Below are 26,485 nucleotides of genomic sequence, written 5' to 3'. Positions count from 1 at the left end.
TATGGCAATCCGAATGGTGCAAAAGTCCCTTTTAGCTCTTGATGTCTAAATAACACATTATTTAGCTAAATAACGCGTTATTTAGCTAAACAATGCTTTATTTAGCTATATCATGCATTATTTAGCTAAATAATGCATTGTTTAAATTAAACAATGCATTATTTACAGATACAGAAAAAAGAGAGCCCAGAGCACTAAATAATGCATTGTTTAGCATAAATAAGAGATTGTGTTTGTAAATAACTCATTATTTATAAATAATTACGCGTTTTCTCTAAACAATATATTATATGTAAATAAAGTGTTATTTAAATAAATAAAATATTATTTAGATAAATAAAATATTATTTATCTAAATAAAATATTATTTAGATAAATAAAATATTATATGTAAATAAAATATTATTTATCTAAATAAAATATTATTTATCTAAATAAAATATTATTTAGATAAATAATTTATTATTTAGATAAATAATTTATTATTTAGATAAATAATTTATTATTTAGATAAATAATTTATTATTTACTGTTTTTGCCTTGAAATAGTATTATTACACTAAATAATGCTTTATATAGCTATAATAGGTTTCCGCTATATAATTCATGATTTGGTAAATAATACATTATATACCGTAAATAAAATATTATATACCGTAAACAATTCATTGTTTAGCGCATCGCGAAGCCGTTTTTTCTCTTGTTGTTTTTTTCCACGTGTTTCCGTGGATCCACGAGAGCTCTGTTGATTCTCAAACTGACCAATCAGACAACTAGCATCTGTACACTAATTAAAGTCCCATTGTTGAGTGTGACGAAAACTCGTGGTGACGATTTTAAAACATGTTGGGTCACGCATGGTCCAATCTTACATGGTCCAATCTTACATGGTCCAACCTTACATGGTCCAACCTTACATGGTCCAATCTTACATGGTCCCATCTTACATGGTCCAACCTTACATGGTTCAACCTTACATGGTCCAATCTTACATGGTCCAATCTTGCATGGTCCAATCTTACATGGTCCAACCTTGCGTGGTCCAACCTTGCATGGTCCAATCTTACATGGTCCAATCTTACATGGTCCAACCTTACATGGTCCAACCTTACATGGTCCAATCTTACATGGTCCAACCTTGCATGGTCCAACCTTGCATGGTCCAATCTTACATGGTCCAATCTTACATGGTCCAACCTTACATGGTCCAACCTTACATGGTCCAACCTTACATGGTCCAATCTTACATGGTCCAACCTTACATGGTCCAACCTTGCATGGTCCAATCTTACATGGTCCAATCTTACATGGTCCAACCTTACATGGTCCAACCTTACATGGTCCAACCTTACATAGTCCAACCTTACATGGTCCAACCTTACATGGTCCAACCTTACATGGTCCAATCTTACATGGTCCAATCTTGCATGGTCCAATCTTGCATGGTCCAATCTTACATGGTCCAACCTTGCATGGTCCAACCTTACATGGTCCAACCTTACATGGTCCAATCTTACATGGTCCAACCTTGCATGGTCCAACCTTACATGGTCCAACCTTACATGGTCCAACCTTACATGGTCCAATCTTACATGGTCCAACCTTACATGGTCCAACCTTACATGGTCCAATCTTACATGGTCCAATCTTACATGGTCCAACCTTACATGGTTCAACCTTACATGGTCCAATCTTACATGGTCCAATCTTGCATGGTCCAATCTTACATGGTCCAACCTTGCATGGTCCAACCCTGCATGGTCCAATCTTACATGGTCCAACCTTACATGGTCCAACCTTGCATGGTCCAATCTTACATGGTCCAACCTTACATGGTCCAATCGTGCATGGTCCAACCTTACATGGTCCAATCTTACATGGTCCAACCTTACATGGTCCAATCTTACATGGTCCATATATATTATTGGACCATGTAAGATTGGACCATGCAAGGTTGGACCATGTAAGGTTGGACCATGTAAGATTGGACCATGTAAGGTTGGACCATGTAAGGTTGGACCATGTAAGATTGGACCATGCAAGGTTGGACCATGCAAGATTGGACCATGCAAGATTGGACCATGTAAGATTGGACCATGTAAGGTTGGACCATGTAAGGTTGGACCATGTAAGATTGGACCATGTAAGGTTGGACCATGTAAGGTTGGACCATGTAAGGTTGGACCATGTAAGATTGGACCATGCAAGGTTGGACCATGCAAGGTTGGACCATGTAAGATTGGACCATGCAAGATTGGACCATGTAAGATTGGACCATGTAAGGTTGAACCATGTAAGGTTGGACCATGTAAGATTGGACCATGTAAGGTTGGACCATGTAAGGTTGGACCATGTAAGATTGGACCATGTAAGGTTGGACCATGTAAGGTTGGACCATGCAAGGTTGGACCATGTAAGGTTGGACCATGCAAGATTGGACCATGCAAGATTGGACCATGTAAGATTGGACCATGTAAGGTTGGACCATGTAAGGTTGGACCATGTAAGATTGGACCATGTAAGGTTGGACCATGTAAGGTTGGACCATGTAAGGTTGGACCATGTAAGATTGGACCATGTAAGATTGGACCATGTAAGGTTGGACCATGTAAGATTGGACCATGTAAGGTTGGACCATGTAAGGTTGGACCATGTAAGGTTGGACCATGTAAGATTGGACCATGTAAGATTGGACCATGCAAGGTTGGACCATGCAAGGTTGGACCATGTAAGATTGGACCATGCAAGATTGGACCATGTAAGATTGGACCATGTAAGGTTGGACCATGTAAGGTTGGACCATGTAAGATTGGACCATGTAAGGTTGGACCATGTAAGGTTGGACCATGTAAGGTTGGACCATGTAAGATTGGACCATGCAAGGTTGGACCATGTAAGGTTGGACCATGTAAGATTGGACCATGTAAGGTTGGACCATGTAAGGTTGGACCATGTAAGGTTGGACCATGTAAGATTGGACCATGTAAGATTGGACCATGCAAGGTTGGACCATGCAAGGTTGGACCATGTAAGATTGGACCATGCAAGATTGGACCATGTAAGGTTGGACCATGTAAGGTTGGACCATGTAAGGTTGGACCATGTAAGATTGGACCATGCAAGGTTGGACCATGCAAGATTGGTCCATGCAAGATTGGACCATGTAAGATTGGACCATGTAAGGTTGGACCATGTAAGGTTGGACCATGTAAGATTGGACCATGTAAGGTTGGACCATGTAAGGTTGGACCATGTAAGATTGGACCATGCAAGGTTGGACCATGCAAGGTTGGACCATGTAAGATTGGACCATGCAAGATTGGACCATGTAAGATTGGACCATGTAAGGTTGAACCATGTAAGGTTGGACCATGTAAGATTGGACCATGTAAGATTGGACCATGTAAGGTTGGACCATGTAAGGTTGGACCATGTAAGATTGGACCATGTAAGGTTGGACCATGCAAGATTGGACCATGCAAGATTGGACCATGTAAGATTGGACCATGTAAGGTTGGACCATGTAAGGTTGGACCATGTAAGATTGGACCATGTAAGGTTGGACCATGTAAGGTTGGACCATGTAAGGTTGGACCATGTAAGATTGGACCATGTAAGATTGGACCATGCAAGATTGGACCATGAAAGGTTGAACCATGTAAGGTTGGACCATGTAAGATTGGACCATGTAAGATTGGACCATGTAAGGTTGGACCATGTAAGGTTGGACCATGTAAGATTGGACCATGTAAGGTTGGACCATGTAAGGTTGGACCATGTAAGGTTGGACCATGTAAGATTGGACCATGTAAGATTGGACCATGCGTGACCCAACATGTTTTAAAATCGTCACCACGAGTTTTCGTCACACTCAACAATGGGACTTTAATTAGTGTACAGATGCTAGTTGTCTGATTGGTCAGTTTGAGAATCAACAGAGCTCTCGTGGATCCACGGAAACACGTGGAAAAAAACAACAAGAGAAAAAACGGCTTCGCGATGCGCTAAACAATGAATTGTTTACGGTATATAATATTTTATTTACGGTATATAATGTATTATTTACCAAATCATGAATTATATAGCGGAAACCTATTATATAGCTATATAAAGCATTATTTAGTGTAATAATACTATTTCAAGGCAAAAACAGTAAATAATAAATTATTTATCTAAATAATAAATTATTTATCTAAATAATAAATTATTTATCTAAATAATAAATTATTTATCTAAATAATAAATTATTTATCTAAATAATATTTTATTTAGATAAATAATATTTTATTTAGATAAATAATATTTTATTTACATACAATATTTTATTTATCTAAATAATATTTTATTTAGATAAATAATATTTTATTTATCTAAATAATATTTTATTTATTTAAATAACACTTTATTTACATATAATATATTGTTTAGAGAAAACGCGTAATTATTTATAAATAATGAGTTATTTACAAACACAATCTCTTATTTATGCTAAACAATGCATTATTTAGTGCTCTGGGCTCTCTTTTTTCTGTATCTGTAAATAATGCATTGTTTAATTTAAACAATGCATTATTTAGCTAAATAATGCATGATATAGCTAAATAAAGCATTGTTTAGCTAAATAACGCGTTATTTAGCTAAATAATGTGTTATTTAGACATCAAGAGCTAAAAGGGACTTTTGCACCATTCGGATTGCCATAGGAGACTAACTGTCTCACGATTGATGAAGTTCTCGTTTCACACAATTCTTCTAACGATTAGGTTTCCTGTTTAACACAGTTTCACTTTACGCACATTTCACATGTCACGTAATTCTTAGTTGACGACGTCTTCGTCTCACACAATCTTTCTGACGATTATGTTTCTTCAGTGGTAGTTCACACATACAGTGACTCCACACTCTTAAGCGGGTACATACCCTGGATCCATATCACCCACGACGAAATACAGCTCATGGTGACTATGGGGTGAGGCTCCACCGGTTTCCAGTACTCCAGCGCTGATTCAACCTTGCGCCCACAATCAACGGATTCGTGACGCTAAGGAGGGAATGCCCGTCTATCTCTCTCCCGCCGCCGAGCGGTGCCATTCGTCACTCCGACCGGGGTGCTGCGTAAAAAGTTTATGCTACCATAAGTCTCAATTCTTAGATAAACTTTTCTACGAAATAATACTGCTATTCTTTCTCAATACTGTTCAACTATCCGTCCACTAACTTATGCTGTTATATTATTTACACCAGCTCATTTACAAGTAACTTCATTACCAAAAGAACATACAACATTCCTTTTCAAAATGGCTGACACAGCTCACGCTTCTCCAACCCAATTTACAACATGACTCTCACAGTCATTTCACAAGTCAATATTACTGAGCAAAATACAATTCAATAAATACCTGTATATTTACAGCATAGAATCACTCATGATTCTTCCACAACACGAGTCGTACGGTGTTCGACCTCAGTGTTTGGTGAGCAGCGTTACAGCCCAACGTGGAGACATCCAGAAACACGTCTCTTCACATCCAACAATGTTAACACTCTTCTTTCTCATTGGTCCACAGCAGCCAATGGAGATACGCCTTACAAAAATAGGTCACCTCATCTCAACAGGTGCTGCTAGGATCACGCGGTCAAGCCGTGATAACTACAAGTATGGCAAGCCAATCTGTACACATTTGTTTAAACCATCCAATACTGAATTATGTACAAATCCATTTGTCACTTTCTCTCTCTATCACTCTCTCTCTCTATCTCTCTTTGTGTCTCTGTCTCTCTGTGTCTCTCTCTCTCGCTCTCTCTCTCTCTCTCTCTCTCTCTCTCTCTCTCTCTCTCTCTCTCTCTCTCTCTTTCAATTTGTATGTTGCTTACTTTGCCATTTTATTGTTTATGTTTATTTGCTTGTTTGCTTACTTGTCGATTGTTTGCTGGTTCGTTTGTTTACTTTGTTTATTTGTCATGTTGCTTTACTTGTTTATCATTTATTAGATATTTGTATTAGAAGTAAGGACCGGTTGTAAGAAAAGGCGTCGCCTTAAACCTCTATCCTTGAAAAATAAAGTTCCATCATCATCATCATCATCATCCCTCTCTCTCTCTCTTTCTCTCTCTCTCAACTGCTAGAGGGAAAGACTGGTTATATGAATTGTTCCTTATTTGGACCACCTCAGTTCTGAAAAAAATAAGATGAGCGCTCATAAACATTTGCATTCGCTACAGTTATCCTCTCCAAAAAATGTGCGTCTGTCCGAACAGCCGTTATGATGCACATAACACCGTTAGTCTGTTACACCTTTGTTACACATTGGTAAGAAGGGGGTGGGGCGCAGGGTGGTGGTAAACTCTTAATGTGACGCTTAAAGTCGATTAATTTTGGGAAGAAACAAAAATTCGAAACAAAGAAATTGCTATATCAAACAGCTTAACCTGTATTCATTATATCTATTGTTGATCCTGTGTTTAACGCGGGAACAAAGTATATTGGGAACATTTAACAGTATATAGGTGTGGAACGCCTCTAATGTGTGCAGGGCCGGATCCAGGGGGGGGGGAGGGGGGGTCCTGTTGCCCGGACCTCCCCCTGGCCTGACCAAGTACCTCCTCCAATGGTTAAAACAACAAATACCCCCAGAATGCGCCAGATTTCACATAATTATTTTAATCTAATGTTTTCAGGAGTGGGAGGGGGGGATGTTTTCAGGAGTGGGAGGGCGGGGGGGCATGCTCCCGGACCCTCAACTAATATACCCCTACCACAATTAGGACACCCCCCCCCCCCCCTCCCGTCACCCTACTTACAGATCGTGTAATAATGATTGAGAATTCTGCCTTTGATTTCAAACAAGTGGTACATGTTCATAACATACACAAGTCAAGGCATAGTATATATCAATGTAAAGCTTATTGATTGCTCTATATGAAAATATGTTAGATTTGTGAATTATCTCCCTTTGGTCGCACCAGACAACAGTTATTGCTCTTTTTTGGAAAAAAGGTGTTTCTTTAAACAAACTTGTGTTTTTTGACACTTTCATACAGCCTAAGACATTTTCTCTTTAGAGAAGCCTACGTTTTGAGCCAATGTTGTGAAAACACGCGCGCATGATACAAACAAGAGGGATGTGACCCAGATTGTCGACACAAAATGACCACGGGTGACTGTACTTAGCGTTGCGCCCTGACAAAACTAGGAACCTAGGTCGGTTGCCAATGGATTGAGTATTTGAAGCAAGTGTGGCAGTATGCAAGATACAAATCTCAACTTAAAATTAAAAGGTCAAAGCAGAAGAAAACTCCACTATTTCCTCAAATTTACTGAAAGTTGTCACATACAGAATGCCTTTCTGCTTGTCCACTGCACTCTTCAGAACCATTAATAGTGCAATATTATGGTTTTACGATGGTTTGTCCATGATATTGTAAGCAGTACCACCAACTATAGTGTTGAGTGTGTGTGTGTGCCTTGGCACTATAACGCTCCCCGGACAGAAAACAAACAACACGTACACAACTTCTTGGCGTGAAAATAAAGTGGGTATCAGTAAGAAAACAAAGTGCTCCGAATCCATAGCCCTTCCCCGACAGCTAATGCTTTATGGTCGAGTCAGAGTGACAAACTCAATCAATCTGGCAGAGCTCTTATCAGTGACAGGCGCTACACGGTTTTTAGTTTGATTAACGACACTGTTACCCAGACCGTCTCAAGTGCAAGGGACCTTGTCCTAGTGCTTGCTCAAAGGTACACGTGCACTTTAAAGTTACATTCCTTTTGGTGCATGCCACAACAGACATATCATGTTCTCCTTTGTCATTGTTATATCTCTATTATCCCAATACTGGGACACTTGGGTCGCCTACTCCAACTAGAAAGCTAGAAAGCTAGCAGCAGTGCGAGTGGTGCTACCCAGGGCCCGTATGCTTATGGGGGAAGTTCGCGAAAACTCTGGAAGTTTTGAGTGACATCGGAAGAACTTGCCTCACTATTGTATGCATGGGCCGGAAGAAAGGCTTACTTCGAAGCAAAGCGAGGAAGTAGGCTAATTGATGGTAGTTTGCGACAACTTCCTACGTTTTGAGCGACATCGGAAGTACATCCTCAATTTCGCATGCATGGGACGGAAAAAGTGCTTACTTTTGAAGCAAGCGAGGAAGTAAGTAAGGTTAATTGTACTACAGCGAAACCCAGGAGTAAACACGCTGCTTCCAAAGTTTCTCAGTGCAAAATAGCAGGGCTTTTCTTCGGTTTTTAATATAAAACCGATCTAACGCAAATGAAAGTCCCAAAAAGAGAAACTAGAAAGAAAAGTCGTATCTCGTGCGTGCATTTCGTGTAAATTACCCTGAATACAAACCTGAGTTGCCAGCTTTGACTTTTGTTCGTTCTGGGTCACTGGCCACCACTCTTAAAATGTCATCCCCGCTTATAGGAGGGGGTGTTTATATTTAAATGGGCGTCTTTGTGTGCATGTGTGAGTGTGTGTTTGTGTGAGAGTGTGATTGTGTGTTTGTGTGAGAGTGTGCGTGTACGTGTGTGTGTGTGTGTGTGTGTGTGTGTGTGTGTGTGTGTGCGTGTGTGTGTGTGCGTGCGTGCGTGCGTGCGTGTGTAGGTGTGCGTCTGTTCATTCATTCATTCGTTTGCAGTGCACGCGCGCACATGTGTATGTGTGTGTGTGTGTGTTTGTGTGTGTGTTTGTGTGTGTGTGTGTGTGTGTGTGTGTGTGTGTGTGCGTGCGTGTGCGTGTGTGTGAAAGTGTTTGTATGTATTTGTGCGAGTGCCTGCCTGCCTGCCTGTGCGTGCGTGCGGGTATAATTGTGCGTGTGTTTGTGTGCGCGTGCGTGTGTGTGTGTGTGTGTGTGTGTGTGTGTGTGAATAGAATAGAATAGAATATAGAATAGAATAGAATAATGTTTATTGTCATGAACCAGTAAAGTTATTGACACAACAAACAACAAATAATGCATTATACAATGCTAAAACAATCCGTAACAAATTTGCCAAGACGAACTTGAACTTCGTCTTCTAAAAATAAGTTTGTGTGTATGTGTGTGTGTGTGTGTGTGTGTGTGTGTGTGTGTGTGTGTGTGTGTGTGTGTGTGTGTGTGTTCGACGGTGTGTGTGTGTGTGTGTGTGTGTGTGTGTGTGTGTGTGTGTGTGCACCCCCACCCCCCACCCCACACCCATACTATTATGAGCTGATTATTTGCGTCTCGATATTTTATTTCTTTTCTTACGTTTTATGTTGTTTGTTGAGATTCACCACACCCGAGTTTCTCGAAATTGAGATAATACAGTGTTCTATGTCTAACACACATATGCACACACGCGCGTAGGATAAACACATCCAATCTTGACTTCCAACTTTACATAAACATACATCCTGTTCACAATTAACGAGGACAAATATAATTTACTGACACCTAAGTACAACATTTTATCTTTTGTAAAAAATTGGACACACATTTTCCCAATTAATATGAAAGTTACTGAACTTATCTTCTTTTCACTACACCTTATATCTTGATTCCCCAACAAACTTGAGTTCTGCCTTTTTAAATTGACCAGTAGCCCAAAACTTTCGCTCTAACCAAACAGTTTTACCGATACACAATCATTAAAAAAAAAAGAGGTTTAACATAACCGACTTCGCTACCACATAAACAAAAAAAGTTTTATTCTCCCCAACATTCTGGTCAACACAATCATTATCACAGAGTCATTCAATTTCAAAACAATCATCACAGCTTTGAACAGACCATTTCGTTCAACCAGTCAAAAACAACAACTATAGTAAAAGCTACAGCGCGATCAACGTTCGCCCATTTACGAACTCGCGATGAGATTTGTTTCTTCTGGTCGCCAAGCCTACCGATTACAAACGCATGCGCACTAATTGGGATTCCCCCAATTTCCTCGACCTTGAACTCAGGACTCTCAAAGCCACTACTTCGGCGTTCAAGTTAGCTCGTGCATACCGAGTAGCTGGCAACTTTGCTTCCAAAGTTCCCACTTTCAAAGTTAATTTCATCATTTATACGACGATATCGCATCTTAAAAGGTCCTTACCCATCTAAAAGAAACCTCCAACGCATGCTACAATTGCCTGACATTCTGGTTTTAAAGGCAGCTCATTGGGAAATGAGCTCAGACACAATATTGAAGACGTGAAATGCGTCAATCGAGCAACTGTCGTAACTTAGCTACAACTGATGAGACGGTCGGCTACCTTGCACCATAGACACGAACTGTGACATTCTTGTTTAATTTAGGTGAAAAGCTTGAAACAGAGGGGCTCAAAACCGACAGTACGATCATTTACTGACCGAAAAAACCGTGCTCGAGTCATTCGGCGAAGGTGGTGAGCTTTCAAACTACCACGACTGAATAACTGATAACACATCTTTGCATAGTGCTTTTTCTAGACGAGTAGCATAGTGCAGTGGTTACGGATTCGGAATTTCAATCCGACGCTCTGGGTTTAAGTGCCGCTGCAGTTTTCTCTGCCCTGGATTGTAGCTTGTCCGTCGTAAATCAGCAGTAGACATGAAGGTACTGTGTTCAATTGGAAATCTACCATCACCTTATCTGTCTTTTTGCACTGCAGACACTAAGCAATAGGTACCTGCCATGTGGTCACTTTTTCCACTGCTGTCCTCAATCTTATACTTTTCATCAAGACTTGTCACCATGCCGAGTGGATCTAAATTCGGAAGTCGCCATGTGGCTGAGGCATAATATCTGACACACTCTCAGCGTCGTTCTTGTTGTAGCTTATCCTCCTTTCTGAAACAAAAGGCAAAATGCGATTAGCTGTGATGACTACAACCTACACAAATATAAACAGTGTTTTGATACTGAATGGTCGGGTTATACAAGCCACTTTACCTCTGCAGCATGGGAACACTACAATATGCGAAACATGTCAACTGACTGCAGCAGCCTGGTTCTTAAAATAATTCTGACGGTCAACACAGTCAACGCACTATTCCCAGTCCATTTGTTTGGACGACTGTCGTTGTCTCAAAACTCGCATTCTACCTGCTGTCCAAAAGAAGCTAATTTTACGTTGTGCTGCCTTGAAAGAAAATGCCAACAAGGACGAGGAAGCTGTTGCAATGTAAGTTTACCAAACGTTAGCGAATCATGATATTACTTAAACAGCAAACAGTACAATCAAAGAATGAAACGCGATACAGATCTATAGATCTAGCATTCAAAAACTGTCTTTCAAATTTAAGGAAGTTGTTGCAAGGTACCAAATTTTACAGACAGAACCTTGACAGAGCATGTTTTGAAACTGGGGCAAAATCGTAATAATGTTGATTTTGAGAACAGATTCATTCCGTTTCCTTATACAGCCGCACTCGCCTAAACGAAACACGCTTAAGCAAAAAGCTCGGATATCTGAAACCAAAACCAATTCCTCGCCAGATCCCCCTCTTTGTAAGACTATTTCTAATTCGGATAAGCCAAACTCTGTAAAAAAAAAAAAAAATAGCTAACTCAAACACGGACATCTCAAACGTGATTTCGACAGATAAGCCAAACTCTAAACACTGTGGGAGAGACTTTTTTTTATTTTTTCCTTGAAAAACACGTCAGGAAGATTAACATATTTCGTCACGGCTATAATTATCCTACGGAAACTAACACGTCACCTGTTTTTGAGTATGCGGGGAAACTGATGACGTGTGCCACATTGATCAAGAAATACACGTGTCACGTGATGTGACGTTGAAATCCTTGCGGCTGCCAGCATGTTCCAAACAACTGTTGCAGTGTTCAAAAACAAGTGGCTCTCATACAAACCTCTTTTTTCAATCGAAGGAAGAGATCTTTGTGAAGAGCAAATCTACCTGAGGAATGTATGTGCTCATTTTGAGCGAGTGATGAAGATCAAACTACAATAAACATGCAGCAAAACAAAACATTTCCCTACAATCTATGTTTACGGAGATTTGATCTTGATTTATGACCACAGAGAAAAATTGTCTATTTTGTTTCTTGTTTTTCTTTTATGGAGAGGGTTTCATGAAACATTACTTGGAATCCTTTTAACAAAAGCGTAGTTGCTTGTGGAATCTTTGGTTTTGTTTCTGAGATGTGTCACTGTTTTCCCCATTTATTTTTACAGTTGGCTTTGAGGTATTAATAAAGCTCCACTGAAGAAAGCACTTGTAGCTTGTCACTGTTTTGATGTTATTCATTTAAACACACACACACACACACACACACACACACACACACACACATACACACACCACGCACAGAGAGAGAGAGAGAGAGAGAGAGAGAGAGAGAGAGAGAGAGAGAGAGAGAGAGAGAGAGAGAGAGAGAGAGAGAGAGAGAGAGAGAGAGAGAGAGAGAGAGAGAGATAGATTTTAAGTGATTTTAAAACTTATCCTGAAAAAACTCGCTTAAGCCGAACTGCAGGGTAATTTCTCGGGAAAGGTTTGGCTTATCCGAACTCGGATATGCACAAACTCGGAAAAGCGAAACGATTTTCCATTCCCCGGGCGAGTTCGGCTTAAGCGTGCTTGACTGTATCTGCATGTTCAAATAAACGGTGGACAGTTTTAAACGGGCAGAGTAAACTTGAGACTCAACTGCAAGTTTTGAAATTCACATAAGTCGAACCAAGAACAAAGACATCCAAACATTACAGGCACTTCAGATCAACTCATTTCACTAGAGGTGACTGCCTAGCACTGTGTTTGATATCCGTGTCTGCTGAAATAAAAAGAAATTAAACAAAACGGATTATCAGTAAGCTTAGGTAACACGTTGTAAGAGTGGGAGACACTAAATCTGTCTGTATATACTTACCGGGGACACGACTGCCAGATGGCCAGATCGACACTGCGCTTTCGACAGCTCTTCCTCGTGCAGACACTGAAAAAACGCTGTGCAGATCAAACTGTAGGACATCTCCTTTGGTATCTTCTTTATCTATTTTTCTGGAGCTAAGAAACCGAACAATGTGAAATCGTCTTCCCCGAATCGGCGAATGCAGACGGGTGAGAACTGAAAAGTGAATCTATACCACAATCCTTCACGCGACCTGACCTGATCTTGACCCCTGACCTGGTCTACATACCACACACGACACAAACCAATCGCCTGCTTTTACCCCGAAACCCCCCCCCCCCCCCCCCCCCCCACGGCACCACCCGTTGTCTTTGGATATACGCTTTAACTGCACACATGCTGACGAAATGTTGATCATTGCTTCAATACTCTGAAGATGTTGCTTGGATAATAACCAGGTGAAATTAGTATTTCGGTGTTCAGTCAAATGTTAAAGTTTCTATCACATACACACGCACGCACGCACAGACAGACAAAGTTTACCATCGCATAGGCTACACTTACGTGAGCCAAAAAGGGAAACTGGATCACACGGGTTCATGATGGCTCAGGGGTAAGATAAACTACGCAAAACATTCTTTGAAAATTGCTCGCTCTTTACGGAGGGCACCTGAGATGTTCTCAAGCGGAGAGTGTTTAAATGAAAGGGTGTTTGTACTGTGTGTAAAAGCCTGACAGTATCTGTGATGGTTTACGGGAGGCGCACTGTGCCTTTAAGGCCGTACACCTAGTAATGTAAACAGGGAGGTTGTGAATGTTCCTTGTTGAAACTGGATTGGACCAGCAAGAAAAGGTGCAACACCGCTGATAAGGTAGAGTACCCCCTCCCGTCCCCTGTCCCCCTCCACGACCACCCTCGCCCTGACAACTAAACGGGAGCCGATCATAACCCGGATGTGCATTAGTTTGAGAGAAGCGAGGACTGGGGTGAACACACGTAGCCATGCTGAAAGACACATTCCTCCCCGTGTCAGCCACCTTGCATGGTAATCAACATGACACACACAGGCCTCCCCGTGTCAGCCAGCTTGCATGGTAATCAACATGACACACACAGGCCTCCCCGTGTCAGCCACCTTGCATGGTAATCACCATGACACACACAGGCCTCCCCGTGTCAGCCACCTTGCATGGTAATCACCATGACACACACAGGCCTCCCCGTGTCAGCCACCTTGCATGGTAATCACCATGACACACACAGGCCTCCCCGTGTCAGCCACCTTGCATGGTAATCACCATGACACACACAGGCCTCCCCGTGTCAGGCACCTTGCATGGTAATCAACATGACACACACAGGCCTCCCCGTGTCAGCCAGCTTGGTAATCAACATGACACACACAGGCCTCCCCGTGTCAGCCACCTTGCATGGTAATCAACATGACACACACAGGCCTCCCCGTGTCAGCCACCTTGCATGGTAATCACCATGACACACACAGGCCTCCCCGTGTCAGCCACCTTGCATGGTAATCAACATGACACACACAGGCCTCCCCGTGTCAGCCACCTTGCATGGTAATCACCATGACACACACAGGCCTCCCCGTGTCAGCCACCTTGCATGGTAATCACCATGACACACACAGGCCTCCCCGTGTCAGCCACCTTGCATGGTAATCAACATGACACACACAGGCCTCCCCGTGTCAGCCACCTTGCATGGTAATCAACATGACACACACAGGCCTTCCCTGCACACAGAACACGACCCTTGTTCTTGCTACCACCGCTAACATAAACAGCTTGGCTGCTTCATTTACATGCCAGGCTTTTCCTGCAGTAAGAATATGACCCTTGTTCTTGCTACCACCGCTAACACAAACAGCTTGGCTGCTTCAACAAAAAACACGGACTACACAGAGAGGGACTGATCAGTGGTGATCTACAACACGGACTACACAGAGAGGGGCTGATCAGTGGTGATCTACAACACGGACTACACAGAGAGAGGCTGATCAGTGGTGATCTACAATACGGACTGCACAGAGAAGGGCTGATCAGTGGTGATCTACAACACGTACTACACAGAGAGGGGCTGATCAGTGGTGATCTACAACACGGACTACACAGAGAGGGGCTGATCAGTGGTGATCTACAACACGGACTACACAGAGAGGGGCTGATCAGTGGTGATCTACAACACGGACTACACAGAGAGGTGCTGATCAGTGGTGATCTACAACACGGACTACACAGAGAGAGGCTGATCAGTGGTGATCTACAACACGGACTACACAGAGAGGGGCTGATCAGTGGTGATCTACAACACGGACTACACAGAGAGGGGCTGATCAGTGGTGATCTACAACACGGACTACACAGAGAGGGGCTGATCAGTGGTGATCTACAACACGGACTACACAGAGAGAGGCTGATCAGTGGTGATCTACAACACGGACTACACAGAGAGAGGCTGATCAGTGGTGATCTACAAAACGGACTACAGAGAGAGGGGCTGATCAGTGGTGATCTACAACACGGACTACACAGAGAGAGGCTGATCAGTGGTGATTTACAACACGGACTACACAGAGAGAGGCTGATCAGTGGTGATCTACAGCACGGACTACACAGAGAGGGGCTGATCAGTGGTGATCTACAACACGGACTACACAGAGAGGGGCTGATCAGTGGTGATATACAACACGGACTACACAGAGAGGGGCTGATCAGTGGTGATCTACAACAAGGACTACACAGAGAGAGGCTGATCAGAGGTGATCTACAAGACGGACTACACAGAGAGGGGCTGATCAGGGGTGATCTACAACACGGACTACACATAGAGGGGCTGATTAGTGGTGATCTACAACACGGACTACACAGAGAGAGGCTGATCAGAGGTGATCTACAACACGGACTACACAGAGAGGGGCTAATCAGTATTGATCTACAACACGGACTACACAGAGAGGGGCTGATCAGTGGTGATCTACAACACGGACTACACAGAGAGGGGCTGATCAGTGGTGATCTACAACACGGACTACACAGAGAGGGGCTGATCAGGGTTGATCTACAACACGGACTACACAGAGAGAGGCTGATCAGTGGTGATCTACAACACGGACTACACAGAGAGGGGCTAATCAGTGGTGATCTACAACACGGACTACACAGAGAGGGGCTGATCAGTGGTGATCTACAACACGGACTACACAGAGAGAGGCTGATCAGTGGTGATCTACAACACGGACTACACAGAGAGGGGCTGATCAGTGGTGATCTACAACACGGACTACACAGAGAGGGGCTGATCAGTGGTGATCTACAACACGGACTACACAGAGAGAGGCTGATCAGTGGTGATCTACAACACGGACTACACAGAGAGGGACTGATCAGTGGTGATCCACAACACGGACTACACAGAGAGGGGCTGATCAGTGGTGATTACAACACGGACTACAAAGAGAGGGGCTGATCAGTGGTGATCTACAACACGGACTACACAGAGAGGACTGTAGCTTTCAGCCTGTCTCTTGTGGCCACCTCTGTGTTCGCTGCAGTCCTCAAAACACAGCAGGGACTGATAAGGCGTGATATATAGACATGCACTGTAATCAATGTACTCACATACCGTATATATTAGGACATTATGCAATGTGTGACAGTTTGTCAGTATTGAACGGACGATAGACGGCGCGCAGATTTTGTCTGATTCAGGCTGAAAAATATTCCGACTCCAGTTTTCCAGCGGGGAAACTCACAAGTCTAAAGAAAAGCGTAGCTCACCTTTTGTGCAACACACACAATCAGCGGTGAGAATAGGCAGCATCTGATTTGAGGGAACAACAGACTGCAGCGCTCTTTTGGTGTTACACAGAATTGAAGGGACCGACACCTAACGTAACACGTGAACCGCAGTCATACGAGGAGCGCACGCTGTGAAAGAAAACAGCCCGAGCAGCGTTACAGGGAGCCTGGTGCAGTTGTCATCGTGACTGAAAGAGGTAAGCTGATCTCTGTCTCTGTTTCTTTGTCTCTGTCTCTCCGTCTCGGTGTGTGTCCCTCTGTCTCTGTGTCTAAGTGTCTGTCTCTGTCTCTCTCTGTCTGTCTGTGTCTCTGTCTCTCCGTCTCGGTGTGTGTCCCTCTGTCTCTGTGTCTAAGTGTCTGTCTCTCTCTCTCTGTCTCTCTCTGTGTCTCTGTCTCTCTCCTTCTCTCTCTCTGTCTCTCTCTGTGTCTCTGTCTCTCTCCTTCTCTCTCTTTTAGAATATGATTGCGTGAATATGCTAACCGATACTTAGCAGCTTCACATATATCCCTACTACTGCATGTAGTATTTCTCAAAACTGAGTAATTTCATTGCAAGTTTGTTGCATGGGGCAGTCTAGTGTGATATACATGCACTTTATATATATTGGTTGCATGGGGCAGTCTAGTGTGATATTCATGCACTTTATATATTGGTTGCATGGGGCAGTCTAGTGTGAAAAACATGCACTTTATATATTGGTTGCATGGGGCAGTCTAGTGTGAAAAACATGCACTTTATATATTGGTTGCATGTGGCAGTCTAGTGTGAAAAACATGCACTTTATATATTGGTTGCATGGGGCAGTCTAGTGTGAAAAACATGCACTTTATATATTGGTTGCATGGGGCAGTCTAGTGTGAAAAACATGCACTTTATATATTGGTTGCATGGGGCAGTCTAGTGTGAAAAACATGCACTTTATATATTGGTTGCATGGGGCAGTCTAGTGTGAAAAACATGCACTTTGTATATTGGTTGTTTGGGACAGTCTAGTGTGATAAACGTGCTCTGTATATGTTGGTTGCATGGGGTAGTCTAGTGTGATATACATGTACTTTATATATTGGTTGTTTAGGGCAGTCTAGTGTGATATACATGCACTTATATAGTGGTTGCATGGAGCAGTCTAGTGTAATATACATGCACTTTATTTATTGGTTGCATGGGGAAGTCTAGTGTGATATACATACACTTGATATATTAGTTGCATGGGGCAGTCTAGTGTGATATACATGCACTTTATATAGTGGTTGCATGGGGCCTACCCGAGTTCCTGACAGTGATTTGTTTGATAATCACACAATTTGTATTTTATACAGTGTAACCCCCCCAAAAAAATGCCACCCAAAAATGCTAATAACTTCTACATCTGTTGACCGAATTACTTTATGTTTTGTGTGTACAATAATGTATAATTGTCTGGTGTTGGTTGGAAAATAAGTATAGGTTTAAAACAGAGGTTGGAGAAGAGGTAAAAATAGACGAATTTTGTTTGTGGGATAATTGCAAAGTGTTGTATAAGGGGCAAAGTTTATTTTTACGTGAATGGATTATTGGTGATAATTATTTGTTTTGTAAAGGATATTTTGGTAAATGGACATATGATATCGTTCCACACTGCCTGTGAAATAATCGGAACAAAACTGAACGTATGTTTAAATATAATGCAGTAAGAACCGCAACTGAAAACGCAGTTATAAACAAGTCGCGTAAGGCATCACAATGACCGTAGTCCGCCGCTTGTGCATAACGGAGTGAAACTGACGAGCCTGTTCAGTGCGGTTGTGGTTTCGCTGTGCTGCATAGCACGCTTTTCTGTACCTCTCTTCGTTTTAACTTTCTGAGCGTGTTTTTAATCCAAACATATTATATCTATATGTTTTTGGAATCAGGAACCGACAAGAAATAAGATGAAATTGTTTTTAAATCGATTTCGGAAATTTAATTTTGATCATAATTTTTATATTTTTAATTTTCAGAGCTTGTTTTTAATCTAAATATAACATATGTATATGTTTTTGGAATCAGGAAATGATGTAGAATAAGATGAACGTAAATTTGGATCGTTTTATAATAAAATAAAAAAATATTACAATTTTCAGATTTTTAAATGAGGGTGTGACAGTGCCGCCTCAACTTTTACAAAAAGCCATATATGACGTCATCAAAAGTATTTATCGAAAAAAAACAAATTTCATAAAGATCGGTCCAGTAGTTTGGTCTGAATCGCTCTACACACACACACACGCACAGACAGACACACACACACACACACACACACACACACACACACACACACACACCACACACTCACACACACACACACACACACACACACACACACACACACACACACACACACGACCCTCATATCGATTCCCCCTCTATGTTAAAACATTTAGTCAAAACTTGACTAAATGTAAAAAAGAGATGGAATTATAAATATCAATGTAAATATGTTGGATAGTGAATTCGAAGTGTTATTAAAATAAAGGCAGACACGTAAAATTGTAATTGAAAAGTCAGTTATAGAACCCATTGCAGACAAGCTGTGTTTGTGTGAAGCCGTCGTCCAACTGACAGTGGGGACTTGTAGAGAGCTGTGAAAGGTTGACTGTAGTGTTTTAAGTCAAGCTGTCGTCCAACTGACAGTGAAGACTTGTAGAGAGCTGTGAAAGGTTGATTGTAGTGTTTTAAGTCAAGCTGCCGTCCAACTGACAGTGAAGACTTGTAGAGAGCTGTGAAAGGTTGATTGTAGTGTTTTAAGTGAAGCTGTCGTCCAACTGACAGTGAAGACTTGTAGAGAGCTGTGAAAGGTTGACTGTAGTGTTTTAAGTCAAGCTGTCGTCCAACTGACAGTGAAGACTTGTAGAGAGCTGTGAAAGGTTGATTGTAGTGTTTTAAGTGAAGCTGTCGTCCAACTGACAGTGAAGACTTGTAGAGAGCTGTGAAAGGTTGATTGTAGTGTTTTAAGTGAAGCTGTCGTCCAACTGACAGTGAAGACTTGTAGAGAGCTGTGAAAGGTTGATTGTAGTGTTTTAAGTGAAGCTGTCGTCCAACTGACAGTGAAGACTTGTAGAGAGCTGTGAAAGGTTGATTGTAGTCGCTGCGCGTCTAAATTTCCCCTGTGTTCCCTGCCAACGCGCGATTTAGAGCCATTTTGAAAAAATTATTAAAAATCAACAACACAAGATAACTTTACATACCTTATGTTTTTGCAAAGTTTGGAACTTACTCTTTTAGAAAATATATGAAACATTTGAAAGTACATACCTTTTGTTGTCTTCATATCCAGGCAAAATATCCAATTTGAAGCAAAACAAAAAAACTTTCTACGTCATGGGTTCATCATACACAATGTCATGATCGACACTTGCATTGCCCGAATCATCACCCAAATGATCGTCCATTGGCACAAAATCGTCACCAGAATCTAAAATATCATCTCCACTATCATCATCACTGAGGTCAAGATCAGAACCGTACTGAATAACACGTTCTAGCACTCTTTTCAAGTTACTACGTCTCAGCAGAACGATCCGCCATCTTGGAAAAGTCAAAACACGTGGGTCGCACACCGTCAACAAAATTTTTATTAATCCCAACAATTTAAGGGAAGGAACTGTTTACAGTGAATGGTACCACTGTAGACAGATAGAAGTTCATTGCAGGGGTTGTTTCCCTTGGTCAGCAGGACCGTTTACACCGTTAAAAATTCGTGATATCCGTCGGAACTCAAGTACCGGCACGCAGCCAACGCTAAACACAGGTGTCGGAATTCCAGTTCCGACACGCAGCGAATGAGTTAAGTGAAGCTGTCGTCCAACTGACAGTGAAGACTTGTAGAGAGCTGTGAAAGGTTGATTGTAGTGTTTTAAGTGAAGCTGTCGTCCAACTGACAGTGGAGACTTGTAGAGAGCTGTGAAAGGTTGATTGTAGTGTGTTAAGTCAAGCTGTCGTCCAACTGACAGTGGAGACTTGTAGAGAGCTGTGAAAGGTTGATTGTAGTGTTTTAAGTGAAGCTGTCGTCCAACTGACAGTGAAGACTTGTAGAGAGCTGTGAAAGGTTGATTGTAGTGTTTTAAGTCAAGCTGTCGTCCAACTGACAGTGGAGACTTGTAGAGAGCTGTGAAAGGTTGATTGTAGTGTTTTAAGTGAAGCTGTCGTCCAACTGACAGTGAAGACTTGTAGAGAGCTGTGAAAGGTTGATTGTAGTGTTTTAAGTCAAGCTGTCGTCCAACTGACAGTGGAGACTCGTAGAGAGCTGTGAAAGGTTGATTGTAGTGTTTTAAGTCAAGCTGTCGTCCAACTGACAGTGAAGACTTGTAGAGAGCTGTGAAAGGTTGATTGTAGTGTTTTAAGTCAAGCTGTCGTCCAACTGACAGTGAAGACTTGTAGAGAGCTGTGAAAGGTTGATTGTAGTGTTTTAAGTCAAGCTGTCGTCCAACTGACAGTGAAGACTTGTAGAGAGCTGTGAAAGGTTGATTGTAGTGTTTTAAGTCAAGCTGTCGTCCAACTGACAGTGGAGACTTGTAGAGAGCTGTGAAAGGTTGATTGTAGTGTTTTAAGTGAAGCTGTCGTCCAACTGACAGTGAAGACTTGCAGAGAGCTGTGAAAGATTGATTGTAGTGTTTTAAGTGAAGCTGCCGTCCAACTGACAGTGGAGATTTGCAGAGAGCTGTGAAAGGTTGATTGTAGTGTGTTAAGTCAAGCTGTCGTCCAACTGACAGTGGAGAACAATAAACCATGGATTACTAAGGACATCAAGGCTGTCATAAATGAGAAGAAAATGAACTTTCAGGACAAAGAAAAACGAAAGAACATACAGAAGAAACTGAATACTGTGATACAGGAAGGGAAGAGACAATATACAGAAGAAACTGAATACTGTGATACAGGAAGGGAAGAGACAATATACAGAGAAAATAGAAGAACATTTCAAGGACAACAATATGAAGAGGGTGTGGGAGGGTATGAAGATGATGAGTGGGTACACGGGTAAGAAGGGTAGTGGCAAGGGTGGCTCTGTTCCAAGTGACTATGATGTGAACGATCTCAATGCGTTTTACAAACGGTTTGACAGGCATGATTTCAGCCAGACCAGGACTGAACTGACCGATCGACTCGTGAACACTCCTATGAATGAGCAGGGCGAAATCATGTCTGTGACTGAGGAGGATGTTGTGAAACAGCTCAAGAAGTCTAATGCTAAGAAGGCAGCAGGCCCGGATGGTATTACACCAAAAGTCCTACATTTTTGTGCTGAGCAGCTTTGCTCAATTCTCACTGTGATTTTCAACATGTCTCTGTCACAGTCAAAAATCCCATCCCTTTGGAAAACATCTTGCATCGTCCCAGTTCCAAAGAAAACCCCGGTCAAAGTGATGAACGACCTGCGACCTGTAGCATTGACTTCTGCTGTCATGAAGGTTCTTGAGCGACTAGTATTAGTGAAGCTTCAGGTGCTTACCGCGGAGTTTATGGATCCGTGGCAGTTTGCCTATAGAAAGGGTAGAAGTGTTGAGGATGCCGTTTTACATGTGTTGCACAGTATCTATTCTCATCTGGATAAACCTGGAGCATGTGTTAGACTGATGTTTTTTGACTTTTCTAGCGCATTCAATACGATACAGCCTCACCTTCTTGCTGAAAAGCTACTGAAGATGAAAATTAGCGTTCCAACTGTATTGTGGGTCACAGACTATCTGACCAACCGACCCCAGTTTGTTAGGGCTGGTACAGTACCATCTAATGGCCCGAACACAAACACCGGTGCTCCGCAGACCGCGCTATCTAGTGTACTGAATACCAACACAGGAGCTCCGCAGGGAACAGTATTGTCACCTTTTCTGTTCTCCCTGTACACTGCTGACTGCAGGAGTTCTCACGGGCCGTGCTTCATCGACAAATTTGCTGACGATACTGGACTTACAGGACAGATTACTGACGACAATGACACACACTACAGACAAGAAGTTAGCAGCTTTGTGGACTGGTGCGACGAGAATTACCTGGACTTGAACACAGGAAAAACTAAAGAAATGATTTTTGACACTAGAAGAAAAAAGGTAGCACACAAGCCTATCGTGATAGCTGGTGTTGAAGTCGAACAGGTTGAAAGCTATCGCTACCTAGGTGTAGTGATCGACAACAAGCTGTCTTGGCATGCCAACACTGACCAAATCTTGAAGAAAGCGCACACGCGAATGTACTGTCTAAGGAAGCTTAGATCGTTCTCTGTTCGTAATGACATCCTGCAAATGTTCTATCTGTCCACTGTTGGTAGCGTGTTGACATATGCATGTGTGTGCTGGGGGGGTAACCTTAGTAAACAGGATAGTGACAGGCTAGAAAAGCTAGTCAAGAAGGCTGGATCTGTTGTAGGCAGGAAACAAGAGACCATTGAATCAGTTTGCCAGAGACGACTGACTGACCGACTGACCTCAATTTTGGCTGACGAGACACACCCACTGAAACCTGAATTTGACTCTCGACGCATTGACAGGAGTGGTAGACTGAGGGCTATGGTTGCTAGAACGTCACGTTTCCGCAATTCTTTTGTTCCCAGAGCTATCCATGCTTTCAACCAATCACATGTTAGAGGCCTCTATCATGTTTCTCTGTCATAATTATTACTGTACTCTGTTGCTGGGTTATCTGTAATGTATGTATTTTTAGTAACTGTATTACTGTAGCCCAAATGTGCGGTGTTCTAGTCGACATGTGGTGCTTTGTAAACCTTGTGTGTGCGTGGATGTGGAGGTGGACTCTTGGACGTCTTTTTGTTATTGGAATTATGGTTTTTGTTAAATTGTATTGCTGTTGCTGTTGTTGTGTGAGTGAGTTGTGAGTTGGCAGACTTGACTTGACGGATGACTGTTTGCGTTAGTGAGACTGTGTTTAGTATGCATTCTTATTCTTTTGATTGGAAATGAGTATTGTTACAACATAATTTCCATATGGATTAATAAATTTGAGTTGAGTTGAGTTGAGTTGAGTTGAGACTCGTAGAGAGCTGTGAAAGGTTGATTGTAGTGTTTTAAGTCAAGCTGCTGTCCAACTGACAGTGGAGACTCGTAGAGAGCTGTGAAAGGTTGATTGTAGTGTTTTAAGTGGAGCCGTCGTCCAACTGACAGTGAAGACTTGTAGAGAGCTGTGAAAGGTTGATTGTAGTGTTTTAAGTGAAGCTGTCGTCCAACTGACAGTGGAGACTTGCAGAGAGCTGTGAAAGGTTGATTGTAGTGTTTTAAGTCAAGCTGTCGTCCAACTGACAGTGAAGACTTGTAGAGAGCTGTGAAAGGTTGATTGTAGTGTGTTAAGTCAAGCTGCCGTCCAACTGACAGTGAAGACTTGTAGAGAGCTGTGAAAGGTTGATTGTAGTGTTTTAAGTGAAGCTGCGGTTCCAGGCTGCGTTTTGTGTTTTAACTGTGCTATTCTTTGTGAGACTGTCTTCAGCAGTGTTGTGTCTCAACCGGTACTTGTATTCCTTCCTTCCATGTCGTAATTCTTCTCAGTGATTCAGACACCGGACTCTTGTTTATCACTTCAATCTGGCGTAGGTGTGAAACGTTGAATGTGCCCACCCAGCCCCCGCCCCTAGCCCACCCAGCCCCCAGTCCCTAGCCCACCCAGCCCCCAGCCCCTAGCCCACCCAGCCCCTTGCCCACCCAGCTCCCAGCCCCTAGCCCACCCAGCCCCCAGCACCTAGCCCACCCAGCCCCCAGCCCCTAGCCGACACAGTCAGAGTCATGGAGTAATGTGATGTGTTGCGTGTCCCTGTCCCTGACACTAGGGAGGTTTAGATATTGCGTTACGTACCCCGACCTCACCTTTCCCTTTCGAGATAAGTCACGCAGAGGAAAGTTGCAAAAACTGCTCGTTAGATACCACGTCACCAAGTAGGGCAAAACTCCAAAACTCGTGCTTTAAAAAATCGTGGACAGCGCGCTAAAGTCTGCAACAATACCCAGTGTTGAAACTGCTGCTGCCATTGTGTCGGTGTCGCTGTGTGCTGCACGTAGAAGTTATGTTCCACTGACCCAGATCATACCGAGTGTTAACCAGCAGGTAAAGTCAATGATTTTTTTTTTTTTTAAAGGAAACAGAAAAGAAAAGTAAGGCAATCGAACTTCGAGCGTTGGTTTGTGTTCTTTTCTGGGTCACTGGCCACCACGCTTTCACCCCCCGCTTATAAGGGTGTGTGTTAGTGTGTAAGTGGGCGTCGTTGTGTTTCTGACTGTCATGTGCATGTGCGAATGTGTGTATGTGTGTATATGTGTGTGTGTTTGTATGTCTGTCTGCTTGTCTGTCTGACTGTCTGTGTAAATGGGCGACGCCATGTGTGTGCGAGTGTGTGTGTGTGTGTATGTGTGTGTGTGTGTGTGTGTGTGTGTCTATCTGTCTGTCTGTCTGTCTGTGTGTTTGTGGGTGTGCGTGTGTGCGTGCGTACGCGCATGCCTTTATGTGTGTACCCAAACCTAGCCTTCCATTCAAATGAATTGGACGGAACATTACTTTATGGTCGTTTACAAAGTCTTTATGAAACAAAACATTCTTGCTAGGCAGTTTTATACTGTTCAAAAAAAGAAACGCATAGCTTGTAATATTTGGATAATTTAGTTATATGGCTACAAGGATATCCACCAAACTGCAGAAAATGTTTATCTGGTCGTCGACCTTTCGTCCATTGCCACAAGTGAGCTCTGCACGTGACGCATGCGTTATCAGTGGCTACAATGTCAAAATTGCTCATTTGGCATGACCACTCGTCATGCTTCAGTGTAATCTCGTGAAACTCGGGGAATATTGAGCTCTCACCATGTCTTCCAAAACCCATAAAAGCGGATTGTTCGCCACAAAGAAATCAGACGACAATTCAGCGACGAAAGATGGCCCGATTGAGCAGAGAAGACCGCCAAATTGCATTGGGTCGTTTACAAGCAGGCCAAAGTCAAAGTGCAATCGCCAGGCACTTCCACGTGTCCCAGAGCACCATCAGTAGACTGTGGGTCAGGTTTCAAGCCACTGGCTCCGTTGCTGACTTGCCACGAGCGGGAAGACCAAGGGCGACAACTGCTGCTCACGACCGCTTCATACGGCTCCGCCACCTCCGGAATCGTTTCCTGTCGGCCTCATCTTCTGTCCAGGCTCTCCCCGGGCCACACCGATTATCGGACCAGACCGTGCGGAACCGCCTGCATGAAACTGGTTTGAGAGCTCGCAGACCTCACAGAGGAGCTGTCCTCACCCGCCGCCATCGCCAGAACCGAGTGCAGTGGGGCAACCAGCACCTTCGCTGGACCGTCCGGAATCACTGGAGACACGTGTGGTTCAGCGACGAGTCCTACTTCCTGCTCCAGCGACATGATGGTCGGAGGAGGGTCTACCGGAGAGTAAACGAACGTTACGCGCCCAACTGTGTGGATGAGGCACCCGTTCATGGTGGTGGAGACGTCATGGTGTGGGGGGCGATCAATACCGCTGGAAGGAGCACCCTGGTGCACGTCCAAGGGCGCATAACTGCCCAGCGATACGTGGAGGAAATTCTGCGCTCACACGCCCTTCCTCTTCTGGCTGACCAGGATGCCATATTCCAGCAGGACAACGCTCGCCCGCACACAGCACGACTCACCACCCAGTTCCTCACCGACCACCATGTCCAGGTGCTTCCCTGGCCATCCATGTCGCCAGACATGAACCCGATAGAACACCTCTGGGATGAATTGGACAGACGTGTGCGCAGGCGAGAAGAAGCGCCGGCAAATCACCGCGATCTATTGCAGGCACTTCAGGAGGAGTGGGACACCATCCCACAGCAAGATATCCGGCATCTGATCCAGTCCATGCCCAGAAGG

General features: G+C 43.1%; 1 long non-coding RNA gene across 1 annotated transcript; it reads right to left on the bottom strand.

The window, feature by feature from the left end:
* Positions 1–9,409: 9,409 nt before the first annotated feature.
* Positions 9,410–12,943, bottom strand: LOC138954160 (uncharacterized). Its single transcript, XR_011451734.1, has 2 exons — positions 12,827–12,943; positions 9,410–10,783 (listed from the first exon to the last, which is right to left on the bottom strand). It is a non-coding gene; the product is annotated as an uncharacterized lncRNA (long non-coding RNA).
* Between the last annotated feature and the right edge of the window lie 13,542 nt (positions 12,944–26,485).

This window comes from Littorina saxatilis, unplaced genomic scaffold (assembly GCF_037325665.1).
Source record: "Littorina saxatilis isolate snail1 unplaced genomic scaffold, US_GU_Lsax_2.0 SUPER_12_unloc_1, whole genome shotgun sequence".
Lineage (NCBI taxonomy): Eukaryota > Metazoa > Mollusca > Gastropoda > Littorinimorpha > Littorinidae > Littorina > Littorina saxatilis.
This window is presented reverse-complemented; position numbering and strand designations above follow the sequence as displayed.